This window comes from Myotis myotis, unplaced genomic scaffold (genome assembly GCF_014108235.1).
Source record: "Myotis myotis isolate mMyoMyo1 unplaced genomic scaffold, mMyoMyo1.p scaffold_m19_p_1, whole genome shotgun sequence".
Classification (NCBI taxonomy): domain Eukaryota; kingdom Metazoa; phylum Chordata; class Mammalia; order Chiroptera; family Vespertilionidae; genus Myotis; species Myotis myotis.
Window position 1 is genome coordinate 30154048 of NW_023416313.1, and position 17472 is coordinate 30171519.

General features: G+C 40.4%; 1 non-coding gene across 1 annotated transcript; it reads left to right on the forward strand.

Moving 5' to 3' along the window:
- Positions 1 to 3117: 3117 nt before the first annotated feature.
- LOC118661796 lies at positions 3118 to 3180 on the forward strand. Its single transcript, XR_004969478.1, has one exon. It is a non-coding gene; the product is annotated as a small nucleolar RNA SNORD52 (small nucleolar RNA).
- Positions 3181 to 17472: the final 14292 nt, after the last annotated feature.

Below are 17472 nucleotides of genomic sequence, written 5' to 3' on the forward strand. Positions count from 1 at the left end.
TTTGGTTTGGTGCCATAGCCAAAACTTAAAATATGGCAGCTCAAGTCCCACGTACTTTTACCCAGGTTGAAAGCTCTGGCATATGTGGACTTACTCCTTTGACCTATTCATGGGAACACAGGCAAAAATAAAGGAAAGTTTCTGGCTAAGACAATGCCTGGTATGTAGTAGGCAGTTAATAAATATTTGATCAATAAATTAACAAGTAAAAAGTACTTTAAGAGAATTCTTTATATATATAAACATTATTATTATATGTAAGCATCCTATCTAATAAAGAGGGACTATGCTAATTGACCCTCACAATGTTGCAAGGATGGCAGTGCCCACAGCCAATAAGGAAGGAATATGCTAATTGACTGCCCTGCCCTCAAAGATGGCAGCACCCACAGCCAATAGGAGGGAATATGCTAATTAACTGCCATGCCCTCAAAGATGGCAGCGCCCACTGACACAAGATGGCAGCACCCAGTCTCCTCAGCCTCGCCAGGGTGGCAGACCATGGCAAGGCTGGGCCTGCACCCAGGGACACCCAAAGCTCAGGTAACCAGGGTCGTCCGAGGCTTGCGCTGCCAGCAGTCGCAGTAGCAGAGGTGTGATGGGGCATCGCCATCCCCTGATTGCCGGGTCGCCTCCCACCCCTAAGGGCTCCGGGACTGTGAGCGGGGCCAGGCTGGGCTGAGGGACCCCCCCCCCCTTCAGTGCATGAATTTTCATGCACCAGGCGTCTAATATATATATATTATTGATTTCAGAGAAGAAGGGAGAGGGAAAGAGAGATAGAAACATCAATGATAAGAGAGAATCATTGATCAGTTGACTCCTGCACACCCCACACTGGAGATTGAGCCTGCAACTGGAATCAAACTGTGACTTCCTGGTTCATAGGTCAATGCTCAACCCCTGAGCTATGCCTACTGGGCAACAAGTAAAATGTAGTTAAGGTACACTGCCTGTTTTTGGAGGTAGTTCTTGGGCTTTTTCAATCTTGCCCGTAATTTTTATTCAATTTAATTTTTTCTTTCTTAATTTAAATTTAGACATTTCGAGTGTAGAAAATAATCTATCTTATCCAGACTTTTTAGTTTTTAGCGCATATCAACTTCACAGGTTAAAAAGTACCTCAATGAAAAAGAGAAAGATCTACAATAGCTTACATTATTTAATGAATTAAATAATTTGCTATTATCTTCCACTAAAGAGCTATTTGACATTGTTTTTCTCTTCCCTATACTTTTCTTTTTCCATTTCTAAGGGTAGGGTCCTTAACTTAAACTTTACTTGTTAATCTCTAACTTTATTTGACTGTGTGGCCAGAGAATGTAGCTTGTATACATTTTATTTTTGCCTTGCTGAGATTATTTTTGTGATTAATATTTATGAATATTCCAAAAGTAGAGGAAAGAGGTTGTATTCTCTATGGATATAAAGTGCACTCAATAACTATTAGGTTTTTCTTTATACCCTGATGCTTCACAACCATCTTCTTTCGTCTGCCTGCTTGATCTAACAATGACATGAGCGAGTGATATTTATGAAAAGAATAAGTGCAGCAGAACAAATGAGTTAAGGAATATATAAGCAAAACTGGTCAAAATGTAAAAAGTCATTTTAAGATGTGTCTTTATTGACAGGAACATTTTAAAAGTTTGGTTTAATAATGTCTAACTTTCTAATGTAGAATGAAATCACAAACATTTAAAATCCTGTAGTCTTTGCACAAACAAAGTGATGAGTAATTTTTAAATTTATAAAAACAAAACATGATAGTAACTGATAATTGTTTTTAAAATCTAATTGAAATAGAAATGCTTATCATGAAGAATTAAAAGAAGGCAAGGTGATTTAAATTCTGGCTCCATTACATAATAGTAAGATGTTGCCTTGAAGGAACCACTTAATCTCTTTGGACCACTTATTCACCCCGCAAAGAGGGTGTACCGGTTATAATAATGTTTATAAAGAACCTAATTCTTAAGAGGTTCTCAATGAGTTGAGGCTCATAGTTTAATTTTTTATTAAGAATTATATGAATTTGATGGTGTTCTATCCTCAAATACGTTAAAGAAGAAGCAAACCACTATATAATACTCCCTAAGGGAAAGACACTCCTGCCAAAGTGATTGTTTTTGACTTCTAAAAATGAGTTTGAAATTTATGAAAAACAGGTAGCACTTACCATGTTATGATATTCAGATTAGCAGAATCATATTGCTAGGCCTTTATTTATTAGCATGCTAAGCTAAAATTGTATTTTAGCAGAATACTCATTCATCTGTCAAAAATACAGGGGAGTTAATAAAAATACAACCATCAGCTGTAACTAGAAAGCATGTCGCATGGAAAACAAAGCAGATGCTGATGCTTTAGTAAGGCAAAACCCAGGGGTCAGCACACGGGAAAATGCACCGTGATTACCATTGCGTTCTTACCTTTGGTTGCTTGCGCAATGTTTCTGTGTCTTCCAGAAACGGAAGTCAGTGGTGTATCCAAAATAAACGGGGAGATCGTGTCAACCTTGACATTGTCAAAATCCAGGTTTTAACTTTCAAAAATAATAAAAGTGCTGATCTTTTTCCTTTCTTTAAACATGTGCAAAGGCCTGGTTTGCATAATCATCTTCAGGGAAAGAAACAAGCCCGTGGCATGGACAAGAAGGATTTTCCTGAGTCAGTATTGGATTTGCGGATTTATATAAGGATGACAACAGCAGCAACCAAATCACCGTTATCCTTCGCCGGAGCCCCAGCTTGTTAATATGTATGAGAGTGAGGGCTAAAAGGGGTGTCTCAGAACGACACCGCTGAACAAATTTTAAAGTAAAATTAACCAAAGGTAATATTGCCTGACGAATTTTATTATTTATACTATCAATTTCCCCGGGTTTACAATCTTGAAAGAATTGGCTCTTGGTCCGAGGAGCTGCTTCCTGGGGCCCATGCGGGACGTGCTAACCTGCCCCCAAAGGAGGGGATGGTGGCGGTCTGTGCACGGCTGCCCGAGGCAGGCCCCGGATTCCTGCAGCGCCTGGAGGGAGTTTAAGATGTCCACCCGTGTTATCCTTGAGTAAAGATCCCTTCCAAGAATGGCTTTCTCTGATCCAGGTCTCCCTAAATTGGGAATGATGAGTTCTGGGACTATAGTCGCTGATGCTGGTTCTGAAGTGAAAAGTTCTGACTCATTTGGGGGGGCGGGGAGGGGTTGTCTAGGTTTTTACAAAGTATAGTTAGAAATTTAAATACAGTGCTATCCTACTAAAAACTATTAAAATACAAGTAGGGTGCACTTATTTATTCATTGACCTGTTTATTGTGTGGAAGAACTGCATGTTTGAAACATATCTGACCGAGCAATACAAAGAACGAGTCTGAGCTTGCCTAAAAGAATAACTCATGCTTCAGATGTGCAAAGAACATCAATAGGCCAGCTAGTTTCTAAATGTTATTCTAATGACCTAAAGGGAAATTTCCCTAAGAATTTTTAATGCAACATTTGACCTTTTACATGCTCACAATACTTTTCCCTAAGGCTCAAAATCAGAATGGCGTGAAATAAATAGTGTCTCCATCTAGCAATCTGCCTTCATTTTAATGTCAGCTCCAGAAATACATCATTCTTTCTCCAGTACTTGCAATAGTTGGCCTGCTGAATAGTTAGCCGTTGAACAACCCACTAGCATTTATGGCCTCAGATAAGTGGCTACAGCTCCCAGTGGGATCAGGAAGCCATCCAAAGAGGAGAAACCCCAAGATGCCTAGCAAAGAAAATTAGCAGAGTACTGAGTTCTTTTGGAAAATTGGCTTGTGGGTTACAGAATTTTAAAATAACATACTTCTAATTATAAAATAAAACATGCGTCATAAAATGTGGAAAATACGGAAGAGATGAAAACAAAACTGAAACATATTCTTACCATTCTGGGACAATTGATATTAATATATAATATGTATTTTTAAATGTATAATAATACATAAACATATATTTTAATAAGATTCTGATTTTAATATTATATTAACACTTTTACATTATTCAATGTCTACCTAAAGCATCCTCTTAAAGAGTGCATAATATTCTGCCATATTCCATTATTCATAATTTATTTATTGGTTTCCCTATCACTGACTTATTTCTTCTGCTCTAAAATATTTCAAAATGATTTTCTTATTCTTAATGAAATGTTTATTTTTTATGGTTTGCTTGTTCTTTGGCATGTTCTTAAATTATTTAATGAATTAAATAAAATCATCAGATCAATGATTCTAAAAAACGCCTCTCTTCCCCTTGCCAACTTAACTCCTGGCTGACATCATGAAACTTCAGAGAACTTGTCATTATGAAACAGTTCCTCCCTCTCCCCACCCCACCTCACACACACACACACACAATTCTTTACCTTTTTGGAATGACTCATTCCTTTGATCTCAAATGCACCTTCTTTTACTGGCTCTTGTTCTTTCTTCATTCGCCTTTGCCACACCAAAACTATAACTAAGGATGAACTAAGTATTATAATTCTTGGGATAATGCTTATTAGTTGTATAGTCTTGAAAGAATGACTTAATCTTTCTGAGCCTCAGTTTCCCTATCTGTAAAATGGAACTATAACCAACCTCGTTAGGTTTTTGTGAGGACAAATGGCGTAAGATTATAACATATCACACACCGGTGGTATATAAGAGAACACAATACATGTACTCTCTTTTCCTCTCTTCCTTCCCTTTCCTCTACGCTCCTGGACAGCATCTAAGCTGGAGCTTTGCCTCACATTGCTTAGGCTTCACCAGTATGTTGCAGTGAGACTTTTGATAGGCAGGAACGTGTGGCTATTAAATAACTTATGTAAAGTTATAGGGCCCTTATTTATACCTTATTTCTAAATAATTTATTATATAATTCTAGCAGTATGATCAAATGATATAGTAATTTATTGGAAATAAATTTTATTTTTAATATATTTTTATTGATTTTAGAGAGGAAGGGAGGAGAATAGAGAGATAGAAACATTATTGATGAGAGAGAATCATTGATTGGCTGCCTCTTGCACGCCCCCTACTGGGGATGAGCCCACAACCCAGGCATGTGCCCTTGGACCCTTCAGTCCCAGCAGGCTGATGTTCTATCCACTGAACAAAACCGGCTAGGAACTGATGAACAAAAATAGATACAGAGGCAGAACAGCATCGAACAGACTGTCAAACTACAGCGGGAAAACTGGGGAGGGTTGGGGGGCCGGATGGGGGAATAAGAGATCAACCGAAGGACTTGTATGCATGCATATAAGCATAACCAATGGACACAAGACACTGGGGGGTAGGGGAGGCCGGGGGATTGTCAAGGGGGGTTGGAGGGGAGAGATATATGTAATACTCTTTGTAATACTTTAAGCAATAAAACAATATTTTTTTTAAAAAAAACGGCTAGGGATGGGAATAAATTTTAATGGAAATCTGTTTTATGCATGTAAAGTGCTTAACAATGAGAAATAATAATTCTTCATAAAGGCATGGAATTTGTTCAAGTGTTTGTCCTTTCAACATGCAGTTCCTGAGCACCACATGTGCTGGGCACTGTTCTCAGGTCTGGGAGCACCTGCAAGCCCTTTCCTTGAAACTACAGAGGAGGAGAACGGGTTAAAGAAGAGATGCTTCAATACAGGGTTACCAAAAGCTAAGGAACACAAGAGATCCTACGGTATGGGATGAAAGGAACTGGACTAGAAGATGTTTAGGGGAAAAGTGTCTCTGCTGAAATGGAAGGTAAGTAGTGATGTTGTTTCATTTACAAACAGACATATTAGGATATTTTTCCAATTTACCCAAGTTTAACAGGGCCAGAGTGTGTTTTATTTTGTTTAGTTTGTTTTGTTTTCCCCACCAAAGTGCAAATAGCATTATTCACTCAATCTGAATGGATTTCTTTTCCTGGGGCCTGCAGTAACCTTCACCGATGGAAAGAACAGAGCCACACTGGATTATCTGTTTAGCAGGCTACTTTTAGTCTGGTTGCCAGTCTTGCTTTGTCAGCTCCCTCTAAATCTTCATAATCCCATTTAAACTGCCTCTAATTATAGGTGCTCATTTGCATGACATTGACTCTATTGTATGTGATTTGAGAGAATTTGGCTCTGGGCCCTAAATTATTAAATATTTGATGGTCTGCCTTCTAATATATCAAGACATTCAGCCAGAGTGGTCAATGAGGTCGCCTCAGGATTCATAACCATAGTAATTAAATGTCATGTGATTAATTGTTTAATGCCTGTATTCCCTGTAAGAATTGTAAACTCCATGAAGGCAGAGACTGTGTCTGTGTTGTTCATTACTGTACCTGTAGTGTGAAGTTCAATGCCATGCAGAGTTATTGATTCAACAAATATTTATTAAGTGCCAGGCTCTCTTCTACGCACTGGGGAATCAACGGTAAACAAAATTAGGTTCCAGGTGGAGTGTACTTTCTAAGGGGGTGGGAAATACAAACAAAGCAGCAAATAGAAGTCAGGTAGTGATTAGTAACATGATAAAGAAAGCAACACAAGGGAATAGAAAATGGTGTGGAAACAGGCAGGACTGTTTTAGATCAGATATTTAAGAAATGCTTCATCTAGCAGAAACCAGAATATAGTGATAGAGTTAGCCATGCCCACTTCGGGGAGCAAGGGGGCGGAGGGGAGATCTGCCTGGCAAGAACACATATATAAAGCTTGAAGACAGGACTGTGCTTGGAGCAGTAAAGGAACAGCAAGCAGCTAAGTGAGTAAGTTAGAGGAAGCAGGGGGAGAAGGAGGAGGAGGAATTAAGGTCTTAGAGGACAGACCATGTAGAGAACAGTTAGGAGGCTACATGATAGATTCCTTCCCTGCTCTGGATGCAGACCAGGACAGCAGAAGTGGGGCTGTGAGAAGGGGATATATTTTTAAGGCAGAAGCAATAAGAATTGCCAATTGATTGGATGTAGAGTGTGAATGAAAGAGTGGAGTTAAGGATGACTTTAGATTTTTTGGTCTAAGCAGCTAAAGAAGAGGTCGCCATCTCCTGAGATAGGAAGGACACCAAGAAGAACAGACTGGGGACATAGGGACATTAGGATTCCTGTGTGGAAAATAAGCAGTTGCATGTCAGTGCCTCATAGAAATGAATAAATAAAAATGTACGTATTTTCTTGCACTTACTTAATTAATGAGGATTCAACCAAGATGAAATGTTGGCTGCATAGTTCAGAGAGTAGCAATATTCATAAAGAGAAACAGTAGAACTGCCTTCTACTGTCCTTGGAGTACAAAGGTTCTTATAGGAATTCCATTGGCAGAGTTTGAGGGTCCAGGACCCCATGATATTATAGCATAATTTGGTATATAGACGAAAATGTATATTTTCCAAGATGGTCAATGATTTTCACCAATCTGCCTTCCCCAAATAGCTAATATATTAACATATTAATTGGATTAATATATTATAAATTCATTAAGTATCTATTAACTCTTATTTGTTTAGAGAACTCAATTAGAGTATGAAATATGTAAAATGTGCAAAAGTAAGAAAATGATATTGTTCTTATTCAGTTAAAAAGAAAAAAGGATAGTATTACGTGCTAGTCACTGGGCTAGGGAGCATCCATAAGATCACTCACTAAGAGAGGTGGTTTAGCTTAATAGTTAGGAATATTAGCTTTGGATGGTAGATACATGGGTTCAAATCCCAGTTCTTCCACTTGCTAGCTGTGTTACCTAGAGCAACTTATATAACTTCTTCACTTCTTAGTTAAATGATATATCTAGTATGGTAAACTGTCTTCCACAAATAAGGTGCTTCATACATTGACAGATTTTTGCTAATGAGCAAACTACCTTGGATTATAATTTAGCTTCTCAGGTAAATCTGTTGATGTGGGAAACCTCCTATTGTCTTCAGTAGCAGAGAGGTATGGACAGAGAACCAGGAAGGCTGGTGACCCTTGAAGCCCTAGCAAGGTCAGAGCTGTGCACCCACTGTTAGTCCAGATAATGGTAGCTGAAGCAACTTCCCCACCAGATAGTCATGTAAATCCTTATTGATAAGATAGTCTGGGTGTTACTGGAACTTGCCTACCTAAGGGCTATGGGTGGATCCCAAACCAATGAAAGGTTGGTGCGGCCTGAGCACCAGTGGAAGTCCTTCCCCTTGAGTTGGACTTACCCGCCTAACCCCCCAATATAATATTTCCAAATTATCTCTTGTCTCTTCTCTTTCATTTGTGTGTGGCTCCTCTTCCAGATCCTGAACCCTGAACCACGCGGGACCTGGAAGGAAACATTTACAACATGTTTACAGGGAGAAAGCTCACTCATATAGAACATGGTCATCTAATCTATAAAACCAGACCCAATGAATGAATAAACGAAGTAGAATTTTAGAGCCTATAGAGTCACAATCCCACCCCTCAGAGTTGTGCACATACCAAGTTACCATCATTCTATGGTAACTGAAATTATAAGACCCTTCACAAAGTATTATACAATTTAAAATAAATTATTATTATGTCTGAATTTAACTGATAGAATTTTGATTCACCCTCTTATACATCTAGGAGAAGTTGAGTAATAACATTTTAGCACTTGATGTTAATAGTTGCTTAGAATATTGGAAATTTAATAGACTGGAGTTAGACTAAAGTAGACTTACATTCTAGCTCTGCCAATTACCAACAGCATTATGGTCTTAGGCAAATTATTTAACTTCCTTGAGTCTCTGTTTTTTCATCAGTATACTGGAGGATTCCTTTTATCAGGTTATGGTACTTAGAGATACAGTGGGGCCTTGACTTACGAGTTTAATTCGTTCTGAGACCGAGCTCGTTAAGGAGCTCGTTAACTCAAATTACTCAGTCAACTCAAAGCAAAAAATCGGCAGAGAGACAGCTGGTATCTCAAAAAACTCGTTAGTCGGGACACTCGTAAGTCAAGGCCCCACTGTAATCTTCACAAAACTCTTCCCACAGTGTCTGGCACAAACCAGGTCCTCAAATATGGTAACTATTAACATTATTTTTTTTTTCACTGAGAGACAGTTACTGGAGATCACAATTAATTAATTAATAATTCTCTATTAGAGTATCAAATTTCTAGTTAAGTAGTAACATGATTAAATACAGAAGAGCTCAGAAGAAGTCAGAGTAGGAAAGGAATCTATCATTTAGCAGCACAGGGTTGTATCTGAGAATTTTAAGTCTTTTAGGTAAGTATATAGCATATCACTGCCAGGGAACTAAATGTTAAATAATTGCCAGAATTCACACAGAGTTTGGAGAGTCAAGTTCCTGTCAGAGTGGAGTGATCTCATTGAAAACCCCAGCATTAACATGGTTCACAGAAAAGCCACACTTTTAACTCATACAAGTTAACAAAAGGAAGATAAACAATCCAATCAAAAAATGGGCAAAGGACCTAAATAGACACTTTTCAAAAGAGGACATTCAGAAAGCCAAGAGACATATGAAAACATGCTCAAAGTCACTAATCATCCGAGAGATGCAAATCAAAACAACAATGAGGTACCATCTCACACCTGTCAGACTGGCTATCATCAACAAATCAACAAATGACAAGTGCTGGAGAGGATGTGGAGAAAAAGGAACACTTGTGCACTGCTGGTGGGAATGCAGACTGGTGCAGCCACTATGGAAGACAGTATGGAGTTTCCTCAAAAAGTTAAAAATGGAACTCCCATTCGACCCAGTGATCCCACTCCTAGATATATATATCCCAAGAAACCAGAAACACCAATCAGAAAGGATATATGCATCCCTATGTTCCTAGCAGCACAATTTACCATGGCTAAGATTTGGAAACAGCCTAAGTGCCCATCAACAGATGAATGGATTAGAAAACTGTGGTACATCTACACAATGGAATACTATGCTGCTGTAAAAAAGAAGGAATTCTTACATTTGCAACAGCATGGATGGAACTGGCGAGCATTATGCTAAGTGAAATAAGCCAGTCAATGAAAGAAAATACCACATGATCTCATTCATATATGGATAATAAAGACCATTATAAACTGATGAACAAAAATAGATACAGAGGCAGAGCAGCATCGAACAGACTGTCAAACTACAGCAGGAAGGCTGGGGAGGGTTGTGGGGGGGGAGGAGAGATCAACCGAAGGACTTGTATGCATGCATATAAGCATAACCAATGGACACAAGACACTGGGGAGTAGGGGAGGCCAGGGGAAGGTCAAGGGGGGGAAAAGAGACATATGTACTACTCTTTGTAATACTTTAAGCAATAAAAAACAATAACAACAAATAAAAGATTGTAAAGGATCCAGCTAATCTCCAAGTAACTCACCCCCTTTTCTCTCTTTTAGGGAGGTAACAAAAATCAAAAATCTTCACAATGTAATCTCATAATGTCTGGCATTCAGTCAGAAATCTATCTATATAAAAGGCTAATATGCAAAGTGTCCCCTTGGGAGTTCAACCAGGAGACCAGGAGTTCAATTGCTCACTATGATTTGTGCTGATCACCAGTGGGCAGCATGGAACATGGCGGGTGACCAGTGGCAGCGACCGGGCACTGAGGGAGTAAGGGAAGGAGGAGATGGGGAGGTGGGGAGGTGGGGAGGCAGGGAACCTGATCGACACTGATTGCTGGCCAGGCCTAGGGACCCTACCTGTGCACGAATTTCGTGCACCGGGCCTCTAGTTCCTAGATAATTACTAAAGAAGCAAGAAAATGTAATCTATAATCAGGATAAATAGCAGTAGTTTCAGACCTACAGATAATGGAATTAGCAAGAAGTCCTTAAAATATTTATTCTAAATATCCTCAAGAATTAAAAAAAACAAAAACATGAACATAATAAACAAATGTGAAAGGCGTGAAAAAGTAACAAATGGAACTTCTAGAAATTAAAAGGAAGCTGTCGAAATGAAAAATTTACCAGATATTAACCTAGCTGGTTTAGCTCAGTGAATAGGGTGTTGGCCCATGGACTGAAGGGTCCTAGGTTCAATTCTAGTCAAGGGCACATACCTCAGTTGCAGGCTCAATCCTGGCATGTGCAGGAGGCAACCAATCCATATGTCTCTCTCACATTGATGTTTCTCGGTGTCTCACCCCCTCTCTTCCACTCTCTCTAAAAATCAGCCGAAACCAGTTTGGCTCAGTGGATAGAGCATCGGCCTGCGGACTGAAGGGTCCCAGGTTCGATTCCGGTCAAGGGCATGTACCTGGGTTGCGGGCATATCCCCAGTGGGAGATGTGCAGGAGGCAGCTGATTGATGTTTCTCTCTCATCGATGTTTCTAACTCTCTATCTCTCTCCCTTCCTCTCTGTAAAAAATCAATAAAATATATTTTTTAAAAAAAAATCAATAGGAAAATATCCTCAGGTGAGGATTAACAACAACAAAATTTACCAGATATTTATTCAGTGGAATTGATAATACAGAAGATAAGATCAGTAAACTTGGAAGACAGCCATCAAAGGTATCCAAACTGAAGCAAGAGATAAAACATCTGAGCCTCAGTGACTCACAGACTATAGACTTGTGAGACTATATTAAGCAGTTAAATATATGAGTATTTGATGTCTTAGAAGGGAGGGGGTAGAAAAAGTATTTGAAGAAATAATGGCCAACAATTTTCTAAATTAATGTAAAGGATAAATCCACATATTCAAGAATCTCAAATGAACCCACACAGGCTAAACACAAAGAAAATCACACCAAGGCAAATAAAAGCTCAATTAATAAAAATAAGTGATAAAAATAATTTTTAACAGCCAGAGGGGGGAAATAGACAGATTACATACCATGGTGGTGGGTGGGGGAGGGTGGAGAAACACAAATGAATAGTCACAGCCTTTTAATAGAAACAATGTGAGCTAAAAAACAATGCAACAATATCAATATCCTTAAAGTTCCAAGAGAAAATACTGTCAACTTATACTTCTGTACCAAGGAAATATCACTTTCAAAAACAAAGACAAAAATTAAGACTTTTTCCCCTCCAGAAAAACAAAATGAAGAGCACCTATTGCTAGCAAATCCACACTATAAGCAATGTTAAAGGAACTTCTTTAGTACTTAATCCAACTATATCAAAACATGTACACACACTAAATGAACTAATAAAATCAGAGATTGACAGTTTGGTTAAAAAAGTAAAGTGCAGCCCTGGCCAGCTGGCTCAATTAGTTGGAGCATCGTCCCATACAACAAAAGGTTGCAGGTTTGATTTCTGGTCAGGGCACAAACCTAGGTTGCAGGTTTGATCCCCAGTCAGGGTGCATGAAGGAGCCAATCTATCAATATCTCTCTCTCTCTCTCTCTCTCTCTCTCTCTCTCTCTCTCTCTCAAAATCAATAAACATATCCTCAGGTAAAGATTAAAAAAATAAAATGCATTTATATTTTATTTATAAAGATAAGTTAAAAGTTAAGAAATAGAAAAAGGTATAACATGTAAACTCATGATAAAACATCTGGTTTAGCTATATAAATTTCAAAGTACAATCAAATAAAAAAGTGTTACTATAAATAAACAGGAATATTTAATAATGCTAAAAGTGTCAATAGACTCAGAAGACCTAACAGTCCTGTGTGTAGGTTCACTTAATGACAAAGCTTCAAAAACCCATGAAGCAAAAACTAACAGCACTAAGTTTATAGACAAACTCACAGTTACGGGTGATTTTAACACTTCTTTCTCGGTAGTTGACAGAACAAATTGAAAAATGAGCAATAAACTAGATTTTGAGCAACATTATAAAACATTATATCCCAAAACTGCAGAATACACATTCTTTTCCATTTCACTTGGCACATTCACCAGAATAGACCATACACCAAATCTCAATAAATGTCAAAGGACTATTATTATACAGAATATGTTCTATGTCCAAAACAGAATTAAATCAATAACAGAAGGATATCTGAAAAAAAATTCTCAAGTATTCAGAAATCAACAACACATTCCTAAATAATCCATGCATCAAAAAAGAAATCACAGAGCCCTAACCGGTGTGGCTCAGTGGATAGAGTGTCGGCCTGCGGACTGAGGGTCCCAGGTTCGATTCCGGTCAAGGGCATGTACCTGGGTTGCGGGCACATCCCCAGTAGGGTGTGTGCAAGAGACAGCTGATCGATGTTTCTCTCTCATCGCTGTTTCTAACTCTTTATTCCTCCCCCTTCCTCTCTGTAAAAAATCAATAAAATATATTTTTTAAAAAAGAAATCACAGAGAAAATTTCAAAATATTTTTAACTAATCCTATATAATAAAATGGTATTATGCAAATCGACCGAACAGTGGACCTACTGGTCACTATGATGTGCACTGACCACCAGGAGGCAGATGCTCAACACAGGAGCTGCCCCCTGGTGGTCAGTGAGCTTCCACAGCGGGAGTGCTGCTCAGCCACAAACCCTGCTGATGGCTGGAGAGCTCAGTGTCAGTGGCGGGAGCCTCTCCCACCTCGGCAGCAGTGCTAAGGATGTCGGACTGTGGCTTAGGCCCACTCCCCAGTTGGACATCCCCCAAGGGTTCCCAGACTGCTAAAGGATTTAGGCTGGGCTGGGGGGACCCACCCCTCCTTGGTGCATGAATGTCATGCACTGAGCCCCTAATTAATAATAAAAACACATCTCAAATTTTGTGGGATATAGCTAGAGCAGTATTTTAAGGTAAATTTAGCTTTAAATTCTTGTATTAGAAGGAATAAAGGTTTAAAATAAATGATCTATGTTTCCACCATAGAAGCTAGAAGAAGAAAAGCAAATTAATCTCAATACAGAAGAAAGAAAATAATAGAAAATAGTAGAGAAGTCAATGAACTTTTTCAAATCAGTAAAGGAAATCAATAAAGGTAAGAGATGGTTTTTGGAAAAATTGATAACTCCTAGCTAGACTGATTGAGGAAAAAAATAAGGAATCATGAATTCCCAGTAGTAGACTTGGCATAATGCTAGACAGGACTGTAACTTCTGCAAATAGTCTCAAGCCCCCTCCCCAAAACCATCCCTCCTGCCTAGTCACCCCCTCCCTGCCCCAGGAACCTTAGACCTCTCCAAAATCTAGCAACTGAAGGGTTGAAGCCTTATATAATAAGGACCCTATCAGACTCCTGCACTGTTCAAAGAACCTGTGGCCTTGTTCCTTGAGGCCTCAATGTTTGCTCATTATTTGGACCATCACTACGGAGTCTACAAGACCACTAAGTCAGGAGCTGACATTTTCGAGGACCTCATGTGTTATCACATCCTAAGTTCTGATTCAGAAAGGAATCTTCCCAGAGTTGTCGAGAGAGCTAGTTGTAGATTTCTGAATGTTCTTCTTTTAGTTAAATAAACACCATACTTTCTTTTTAAGAATAAAAATCTCCAAAATTAATGACAGTCTATGGTGCTATAATGGCAAATTATCCAAAAGTCATCTAAAATTGGCAGTGAAGGAAAACATACTGTGCAGTTCTGATAAGCAACATCTAAACTGGGAAAACAGTGATCTTAGATAAGCTTACTTTTTTTTCTGTGTTTTTGTCTTTATTTCTAGAACCAACAAACAAGAATTACAACAAAGTACCTCCTACTTAAAATAGACTTTACTAAGAAGCCAGAATTCAATTTTTACAAAAAAATCATCTCAACAGTAATTCTTAGTTTTTTATATATCCAACTAGAGGCCCGGTGCACAAAAATTTGTGCACTCGGGGGGGAGGGGGGGTCCCTCAGCCCGGCCTGTGCCCTCTAGCAGTCTGGGACCCCTCAGGAGATAACGACTTGCTGGCTTAGGCCTGCTCCAGGGTGGCAGAGGGCAGGCCCAATCCCTAGGTGCAGCCCCTGGTCGGGCTCAGAGCAGGGCCGATTGGGGGGTTGGGGCACCACCCCCTGTCACACTCAAGGCAGGATCAATGGGGAGGTTGCGGCGTGACCCCCTGTCATGCACAGAGCAGGGCCAATCCGGGGGTTGAGGCGCTGCCCCCTGTCACACACAGAGCAGGGCCCATCAGGGGGGTTGGGGCTCCGTACCCTGTCATGCACAGAGCAGGGCCCGTGGGGGGGCGGGGGGGGGGTTGGGGCTCCACCCTCTATCACACACAGAGCAGGGCCGATCAGGGGGTTGGGGCGCCGCCACTCTCACACTCAGGGCAGGGCTGATGGGGAGGTTATGGCTCTACCCCGTCACACACAGAGCAGGGCCCGGGGGGGGGGGGGGGTTTGGGGTGCCGCATCCTGTCACACACAGAGCCGCAGGGTGATCAGGGGGTTTGGGCGCTGCCCCCTGTCATGCTGATCCCAGTGCCGGGAGGCCTCATGGCTCCGCTGATCCCGGTGCTGGGAGGCATATTACCCTTTTACTATATAGGGTAGAGGCCTGGTGCATGGGTGGGTGCCAGCTCGTTTGCCCTGAAGGGTGTCCTGGATCAGGGTGGGGGTCCCCACTGGGGTGCCTGGCCAGTCTGGGTGAGGGGCTGAGGGCTGTTTTCAGGCTGGGGGTGACTGAACTCCCAATCTCTCCTTTTTTCCTTTTTTTTTTTTTTATTCTGGGCCAGCTTTAGCTTTGAGGCTTGGCTCCAGCTCTTAGGCCTCCGCTGCTGAAAGTAGGTTTCTGGCCTTTGCTTACAATGTTGCCATCCTGCTGGCTGAAGTCTGGAGGTATTTGTTACAATGTTTGAAACTGCAGGCTCAGAGGCCTGCAGCCGCAGGCGGGGAACGTTGGTTTCCTCCGTCACTGAGGCAAGCAAGCCTCATGTTAGTTTCAAGCTGCCTGGCTGCCGGCTGCCATCTTGGCTGACAGTTAATTTGCATATCTCGCTGATTAGCCAATGAAAAGGATAGCGGTTGTACGCCAATTACCATGTTTCTCTTTTATTAGTGTAGATTTTTTAAAATATCCATTTAGCAAATGGGGTAAGAGCACAGACTCTGAAGCCAGACTTCTTCTTTTTTTTTTTTTTACTTTTTCTTTTTTTTTTAATATATTTTTTATTGATTAAGATATTACATATGTGTCCTTGTCCCCACGTTACCCTCTAACCCCCCCCCCCCCGCTCATGCCCTCACCCCCCCCCCCCCCCCCCGTTGTCCGTGTCCATTGGTTAGGCCTATATGCTTGCATATAAGTCCTTTGGTTGATCTTTCCCCTTACCCCTCCCCTCCCCTACCTTCCCTCCAAGGCCCGACAGTCCAATCAATGCCTCTCCGTCTCTGGATCAGTCCTTGTTCATCAGTTTATGTTGTTCATTATATTCCACAAATGAGTGAGATCCTATGGTATTTATCTGCTCTCCATTTCCCTCCATGCTGTGGCAAATGGTAAGAGTTCCTTTTTCTTCTTCCTCTTCTTAAAGAATACCTTTCAGCATTTCATATAATGTGAAGCCAGACTTCTTTAGTTAGCATCCCAGCTCCACCACTTACTAGCTATGTGTCCATAGGCAAGTTACTTAATCTCTGTCTGCTTCCCTTTCCTAACTGTAAGGGAGGAGGGGGGTTAATAAAGAATCTATTATGGTGATTTAAAAAGCAAATATTTGTAAAGTGTTTAGAATAGTGCTTGCCCACATAAATGCTACTTGTGTTGGTTACATATATAAGTAATAACTAATGCTTCAGAGAACGTTTACTATTCTCACCAATCTTTGATGAAGGTAAAAGTTTCAAATCTGATGTTCAAACAAAACGTTTAAATAGAAATCTAAGTTTTAAGGCTTGTTATCCAAATTTGGCATAAATCTCCTTCCCATCCAATTTTCACCATACCCCTCCCCGTGCTACTCCTTCTCCACCAAGTCATCCACATGTGAACCTGTGTGCCGTGTGGTGACTGATGGTTAACTCTTCTCTCATCAGCCGAAGAACAAGAAAAGCAAGACTGAGGCCTCTGCTCTGAAACTCTTAGGTAATAAAGTTAATGACGGCCTAGAGCAGAGACAAGGTGAGCAGACCGCCTTTCCTTCAGGGAATTCCGGAGCACAAAGGCCTGTGATGAGGGCTGCAGCAGGAATTGTAATCATTTCATTTGCATAATGACCTGCTACAAGAAGCCTTCCACTGACTACTTAGTAGACCCAACCTCACTGTTAAGCGCTGATCCCTCATCTGTAAACTAGGGGTTCATAGACTATGTCGTGAGATATACTGAGTTAATGCATATAAAGTGCCTACACATGCCTGGTAAAGTAAGAATATCATAAATGTGAACTATTAATATTTTGCAGGAATCAGTCGTTTCTGTTTGAGCATTGCCTTTCCTTTAGGGCAGTGGTTCTCAACCTTGCCTGCACATTAGAGTCACCTGGGAATCTTTTTAAAATCCTGATTTCTGGGCCTGATCCCACCCCATAACAAAGAAACAGAATTTCCGGAGATGAGGCCCACAAATCAGGATTTTAAAAAGATTCCCAGGTGATTCTAATGTGCAGCCAAGGTTGAGAACCACTGCTTTAGGGTTTATTGCAAATAACTCTATGACCAAGAAAAAGGGGGAGG